The sequence below is a fragment of the Schistocerca serialis genome, chromosome 2, assembly GCF_023864345.2.
Source record: "Schistocerca serialis cubense isolate TAMUIC-IGC-003099 chromosome 2, iqSchSeri2.2, whole genome shotgun sequence".
NCBI lineage: Eukaryota > Metazoa > Arthropoda > Insecta > Orthoptera > Acrididae > Schistocerca > Schistocerca serialis.
Window position 1 is genome coordinate 293,729,953 of NC_064639.1, and position 8,265 is coordinate 293,738,217.

An 8,265-nucleotide genomic window follows, 5' to 3' on the forward strand; every position below is an offset into this window, starting at 1 on the left:
TGCGCATCCAGTCACGTCTATGGGCTGGGGATGACACGGCGGCTGGTCGGTACCGCTGGGCCTTCATGGCCTGCTCGGGAGGAATTTAGTTTTTAATAGCTGTAGCTATTAATACATTTATCCCACTGTGAAATAAGGTGTTTAATGCCATCATGGAAAAATATTTGCGTTTCTCTATGAAACAGTGATTGCACCTATGTAACAGTGATCGTGCCCTGGCGTGGAGACGGGTAGGGACTGTATGGTGGGTGTATAAGGGTTCCGAGGGTAGCTTCTGCAGTGCAGTCGAACAACCTTGGCAACGTGTGGGCCCGTTCGCATCCTGTATGAAGTCCCGACCTCTCCCCATTGCTGAGTTATTAGGTCGTAACTGAATATTAATTCTAAACTCTAGTAAAACACAACCGACCTATACAGCACACGCTAGGAAGGTTCTCAGGAGACTCGACTTAATCGACGGACATCGTCATAGTTCAACAAATTAGCAGAAATATTTGCAAATAATATACTCAAACGTTCTGTTAGTGAAAACAGTGTTAAAATCCTTGAAATAGTTCGTGAGATCCGCCTTCAGATACAGACAGATATCCGCCTGGGGTTTAATGATACATAGTGACATTATAAGGGACTATCAAGAACGCCACACTTGCCCCTTTTCTACATGTCTGTTCTTATTTACTCGCATCAGTGTCGCGCAGGGTTGCATATACGCTGTAGCAACGAACAATTTTCGATCGCCCCTTACATGCCCCATCAACCACGAAAAGGGTAAGATTTTGTGAAGCGTGAGGCATGCTGCCTAAGGAGCTCAGGAAATCACTGTGTTCTATCGACCATTCTTATAACAAACAGTATATTATACGTATACATACCAACCACATATATGTGTAGAAAGGGACTTCCTTTCTAAAGAAGTATACTAATGTTTGTTCCTGGAGAACGGTCACAGCAGTTGTGTGTGTGAGAACAACAAACTGCGAGACATGTACGTTGATATCCAGTAACGGCCCTGATTACCCTACTGTTTAGCGCCGTACGCTGAACTTCATTGTCATTTTGTTTTATTTCATGCTTCATCAGATTCGAGGTAGTTTTTTCTTAAATTTGCCAATAAAAGTAAATAAAATTTCAGGACAACTTATATCAGTTTACCGTCTTTATCCTTAAACGTAACGCCATTACTGAATTCTAGCAAATCATTAGCGAGAGAACTGATTACATCGTGAATTAAACATGAAGTATTAAAATCTAAATGCAATTTATGGCCCCGACTTCGTTTTGTATTGGGAGGTAGATTTCCTGCGTCAATACGCGAGGAACACCGAAACACTGTCAAGCTATTTAGCCAGCGAAATATGTTTTACTTTCGCACACCTTTTCGTAACGCTGTTAAAAATGAAGGACGAGATTTTCCGGGAGCGAATTTCCCGCCGTTTTCGCGTTCGAGGCGGGAGCATTCGTTTGAATAATTGAGTTACACCGGGCTGCGTGCTCCACCGTCGCTTCGTAGTCGACGAGCCTTCATTCACGTCACCGGAACTGCGGGCCGCGGATTTCGTTCGCGCAACGCGCGCTCGTTGCTCCCCCCTCCCCCCCCCCCCTCCTACTCCCTCTGAGTGACCCACCGTGTCAAGGGCAGACATCATCCAGTCAGAAGCTTCATTCGAAAGTTAAATCACAGACACGTCAAATGAGGAATATCAATAGTTTCTGCTACAGTCAGATTGCTGCTACCGTCGGTGTGACTATCATCTGAGTCTGTGTCTCTCTTTCCCATCGCTCACATGACGTATTTGGTCTGCTGCTCATCATGATTTGGCGATTGTGCCAGGTAGTTACAACACAAGTGCGGCTACTCAAGGTGGTCTATTGTGCACTGCAGGTATCGTATGGTAGCGAAGCTTGGTAGACATGCTAATGTGTTATGAAGACTAGATTTTGGGTGGAAACAATAGTTTCAGTTTTTGCAACCAGGTGAAAAATCGGGAGCTGTACACCGTTTGTATGTCGGTACGACATCCACGCTCCCATTCGACAAGGCAAAACGTGAGTGAACAGTGTGATTGTCGAAGAGAGAGACCGTCTGCTATTAGTGAAACTGTTTTACGTTAACGGCAGCAATTACAATGCTGTAAGGTGCCAGGACATGGGCACTTACACGTTAGCTTACCAACATTAGTATTAATAATAAAGGGACTGGCAAGGGCACCAGATCATGACTCTATTGAATTATGATAAATATGAGGCACTCTCGAGCAGTATACCCTGCATGTCTGCATGATTAAGTCACTAACTTAAAGCGTTGGTGAAAAGTGTCGGAAGTTGATAATTGCGGAACATAAAGTCTGCAGCTGGCCGTAGCTCGCCGGGCCACCGTGGGCGGCAGGTAGCCGTCACCGGAAACGCAGGACAATACGGCGCTTTTGGGGATAGCCCGGCATTCGGAGCCACCTGTGCTGGGCAACAAGTGGCGAAGGCGGGAATTTCGTTTGCCTAGGGGCGGTATGACCTACTCGATCATTGGCTACATCTCAGAAATGCCGTTGGAAGGATTTCGGCGATGATAGAGCGTTCTTCATTGGCCGAAACGGGGTATTCTTCCGCTGCGTTTTCGTATGCGTGTGACACAGGAGAATTGGGGAGAGAGAGGACTTCGCCTTCAGCCATCGAGCGGTACGGACTTGGAGACGGCGTCTTGGCCATCGTCTTCGAAGAGAGATGTACGGTCCGTATCGCAGCACTGCGCAAACGCGTTTTCCGTGCAGAGTTCTGTGGTTAGATCTCTTTGAGTGCTCAGAAGTGAGATTTTCACCAACGCTTAACCACTTCCAACAACTACCTAATATTCTTGATCTGGTAGTTATCCTTGCGAGGTACCGAGTATTTATCAAGGCAGCTGCCGCTAACAGGAGCTTCTAATTGCAAATTGTTATAGTGCCATTCTCAGGAGTGTGTGGGTGGACAAAGAGATTCAAATTTTTTTGTAAATTTTGTCAGTCGTGGGAAATATCAAATTAAATTGCCAATATTACAGTCGAATTATTGACTTCATTGTAGCCCAGTCCCAGTAAGCTTTACATGTACTCTAGTCACAGCACAGCTTGCCCAGACGGGAAGGAAAGAAGGTTTGCAGTCTTCTATGTCAGCGATGGACAAATAAGCTTACAATGCTGCATTGAGATATCGCCGACTGAAAGGTCCGATAGATTCCCAATGCCATAAAATGGTTCACTGAGGACATAATCGAATTCGATGTCTTACTTGTCTGTTAATCGTTTCCTCCGCGCACCAGGCTGGCCACGTGGGCAGCAATCCCGCCAGGAGAACGCGGGCAAACGGCTTTCATCAATGCAGACACACTTCCTTATATGACCGGGCTGGCGTGGGCTGTTTCCCCTCCACAGCGTCTCGGGGCTCCAACTTCGCCTCAGCAGAGAGCGCTGTCAGTAGAGCACTATTTTGTTACACCAGGTCACGTGCCCTCGCATTGGCAGGCGGATATCCATCCGCTCCCGACTATGTGAAATAGTATCGAAGGAAATTGACGGAGATCCGAAATGTGAAATAATTTAGGTGAAGATCACGGTTAAAGCAGGCTAAAACGTGGTAATTGGATGTCTCTATAGGCCCACTGGCTCAGCAGCTATTGCGGCAGAACACCTGGAGGAAAATTAGGAAAATATTTCGAGTCCATTTCCCGACCATGTTATAGTTTTGGGTGGAAATTTTAATGTACCTTATATAGACTGGGGGACTTAAACCTTTATAATGGGTGGTAGAGACAAAGAATCCAGTAAAATTTTTTTAAGTGCATTATCTGAAAACTACCTTGAGAAGTTAAACAGAGAACCGAATCATGACGATAACGTACTAGACCTTCTGGTGACAAGCAGACCCGAACTACTTGAAACAATTAACGCAGAACAGGGAATCAGCGATCATAAAGTGGTTACAGCATCGGTGATTTCAGCAGTAAATAGAAATATTAAAAAAGGTAGGAAGATTTTAATGTTTAGCAAAAGTGACACAAAGTAGATTTCAGAGTACTTGACGGCTCAACACAAAAGTTTTATCTCAAGTACAGACGGTGTTGAGGATCAGTGGATAAAGTTCAAAACCATCCGACAATATGTGTTAGACGAGTATGTGCCAAGCAAGATCCTAAGGGATGGAAATGAGCCACCGCGGTACAACAACCGAGTTAGAAAACTTCTACGGAAGCAAAGGGAACTTCACAGCAAACATAAACATAGCCAAAGCCTTGCAGACAAACAAAAATTACACGAAGCGAAATGAAGAGTGAGGAGGGCTATGCGAGAGGCGTTCAACGAATTCGAAAGTAAAGTTTTATGTACTGACTTGGCAGAAAATCCTAAGAAATTCTGGTCTTATGTCAAAGCGATAGGTGGATCAAAACAAAATGTCCAGACACTCTGTGACCAAAATGGTACTGAAACAGTGGATGACAGACTAAAAGCCGAATTACTAAATGTCTCGTTCCAAACCTGTTTGAGAGAGGAAGACTACACTGTTCTTCCTTTACTAGACTGTCGCACATATGACAAAATGGTAGATATCGAAATAGATGACAGAGGGATAGAAAAACAATTAAAATCACTCAAAAGAGGAAAGGCCGCTGGACCTGATGGGGCACCAGTTAGATGTTCCACAGAGTACGCGAAGGAACTTGCCCCCTTCCTTGCAGCGGTGTACCGTAGGTCTCTAGAAGAGCGTAGCGTCCTAAAAGATTGGAAAAGGGAACAGGTCACCCCCGTTTTCAAGAAGGGACGTCGATCAGATGTGCCGAACTATAGACCTATATCTCTAATGTCGATCAGTTGTACAATTTTGGAACACGTATTATGTTCGAGTGTAATGACTTTTCTGGAGACTAGGTATCTACTCTGTAGGAATCAGCATGGCTTTCGAAAAAGACGGTCGTGTAGAACCCAGCTCGCGCTATTCGTCCACGAGACTCAGAGGGCCATAGACACGGGTTCCCAGGTAGACGCCGTATTTCTTGACTTCCGCAAGGCGTTTGATACGGTTCCCCATAGTCGTTTAATGAGCAAAGTAAGAGCATATGGACTATCAGACCAACTGTGTGATTGGCTTGAAGAGTTTCTAGATAACAGAACTCAGCACGTCATTCTCAATGGAGAAAAGTCTTCCGAAGGAAATTTCAGGTGTGCTGCTGCGGAGTGTCGTAGGACCGTTGTTATTCGCAATATATATAAAGGACTTTGTGGATGACATCGGAAGTTCACTGAGGCTTTTTGCAGATTATGCTGTGGTGTATCGAGATGTTGTAACAATGGAAAATTGTACTGAAATGCAGGAGGATCTGCAGCGAATTGACGCATAGTGCAGGGAATGGCAATTGAATCTCATTGTAGACAAGTGTAATGTGCTGCGAATACATAGAAAGAAAGATCCTTTATCATTTAGCTATAATATAGCATGTCAGTAACTGGAAGCAATTAATTCCATAAATTATTTGGGAGTAGGTATTAGGAGTGATTTAAAAGGGAATGACCATATAAAATTAATCGTCGGTAAAGCAGATGCCACACTGAGATTCGTTGGAAGAATCCTAAGGAAATGCAATCCGAAAACAAAGGAAGTAGGTTACAGTACGCTTGTTCGCCCACTGCTTGAATACTGCTCACCGGTGTGGGATACGTACCAGATAGGGTTGATAGAAAAGATAGAGAAGATCCAATGGAGAGCAGCGCGGTTCGTTACAGGATCATTCAGTAATCGCGCAAGCGTTACGGAGATGATAGGTAAACTCCAGTGGAAGACTCTGCAAGAGAGACGCTCAGTAGGTCGGTACGGGCTTTTGTTGAAGTTTCGAGAACATACCTTCAACGAGGAGTCAAGTAGTATACTGCTCCCTCCTACAAATGTCGCGAAGAGACCATGAGGATAAAATCGGAGAGTATAGAGCCTACGCAGAGGCATACCGACAATCTTTCTTTCCACGAGCAATACGAGACTGTAACAGGAGGGGGAACCGAAAGAGGTACTCATCCAGAAACGCACCCTCTCGAAACCTGGCGAGCAAGCTACACCGCGATGCAGAGCGCCTCTCTTGCAGAGTCTGCCACTTGAGTTTATTAAACATCTCCGTAACGCTATCACGGTTACCAAATAACCCAGTGACGAAACGCGCCGCTCTTCTTTGGATCTTCTCTATCTCCTCCGTCAACCCGACCTGGTACGGATCCCACACTGATGAGCAATACTCAAGTATAGGTCGAACGAGTGTTCTGTAAGCCACCTCCTTTGTTGATGGACTACATTTTCTAAGCACTCTCCCAATGAATCTCAACCTGGTACCCGCCTTACCAACAATTAATTTTATGTGATCATTCCACTTCAAATCGTTCCGTACGCATACTCCCAGATATTTTACAGAAGTAACTGCTACCAGTGTTTGTTCCGCTATCATATAATCATACAATAAGGGATCCTTCTTTCTATGTATTCGCAATACATTACATTTGTCTATGTTAAGGGTCAATTGCCACTCCCTGCACCAAGTGCCTATCCGCTGCAGATCTTCCTGTATTTCGCTACAATTTTCTAATGCAGCAACTTCTCTGTATACTACAGCATCATCCGCGAAAAGCCGCATGGAACTTCCGACACTATCTACTAAGTCATTTATATATATTGTGAAAAGCAATGGTCCCATAACACTCCCCTGTGGCACGCCAGAGGTTACTTTAACGTCTGTAGACGTCTCTCCATTGATATCAACATGCTGTGTTCTGTTTGCTAAAAACTCTTCAATCCAGCCACACAGCTGGTCTGATATTCCGTAGGCTCTTACTTTGTTTATCAGGCGACAGTGCGGAACTGTATCGAACGCCTTCCGGAAGTCAAGAAAAATAGCATCTACCTGGGAGCCTGTATCTAATATTTTCTGGGTCTCATGAACAAATAAGGCGAGTTGGGTCTCACACGATCGCTGTTTCCGGAATCCATGTTGATTCCTACATAGTAGATTCTGGGTTTCCAGAAATGACATGATACGCGAGCAAAAAACATGTTCTAAAATTCTACAAGAGATCGACGTAAGAGATATAGGTCTATAGTTTTGCGCATCTGCTCGACGACCCTTCTTGAAGACTGGGACTATCTGTGCTCTTTTCCAATCATTTGGAACCCTCCGTTCCTCTAGAGACTTGCGGTACACGGCTGTTAGAAGGGGGGCAAGTTCTTTCGCGTACTCTGTGTAGAATCGAATTGGTATCCCGTCAGGTCCAGTGGACTTTCCTCTATTGAGTGATTCCAGTTGCTTTTCTATTCCTTGGACACTTATTTCGATGTCAGCCATTTTTTCGTTTGTGCGAGGATTTAGAGAAGGAACTGCAGTGCGGTCTTCCTCTGTGAAACAGCTTTGGAAAAAGGTGTTTAGTATTTCAGCTTTACGCATGTCATCCTTTGTTTCAATGCCATCATCATCCCGTAGTGTCTGGATATGCTGTTTCGAGCCACTTACTGATTTAACGTAAGACCAGAACTTCCTAGGATTTTCTGTCAAGTCGGTACATAGAATTTTACTTTCGAATTCAATGAACGCTTCACGCATAGCCCTCCTTACGCTAACTTTGACATCGTTTAGCTTCTGTTTGTCTGAGAGGTTTTGACTGCGTTTAAACTTGGAGTGGAGCTCTCTTTGCTTTCGCAGTAGTTTCCTAACTTTGTTGTTGTACCACGGTGGGTTTTTCCCGTCCCTCACAGTTTTACTCGGCACGTACCTGTCTAAAACGCATTTTACGATTGCCTTGAACTTTTTCCATAAACACTCAACATTGTCAGTGTCGGAAGAGAAATTTTCGTTTTGATCTGTTAGGTAGTCTGAAATCTGCCTTCTATTACTCTTGCTAAACAGGTAAACCTTCCTCCCTTTTTTTATATTCCTATTAACTTCCATATTCAGGGATGCTGCAACGGCCTTATGATCACTGATTCCCTGTTCTGTACATACAGATTCGAAAAGTTCGGGTCTGTTTGTTATCAGTAGGTCCAATATGTTATCTCCACGAGTCGGTTCTCTGTTTAATTGCTCGAGGTAATTTTCGGATAGTGCACTCAGTATAATGTCACTCGATGCTCTGTAACTACCACCCGTCCTAAACATCTGAGTGTCCCAGTCTATATCTGGTAAATTGAAATCTCCACCTAAGACTATAACATGCTGAGAAAATTTATGTGAAATGTATTCCAAATTTTCTCTCAGTTGTTCTGCCACTA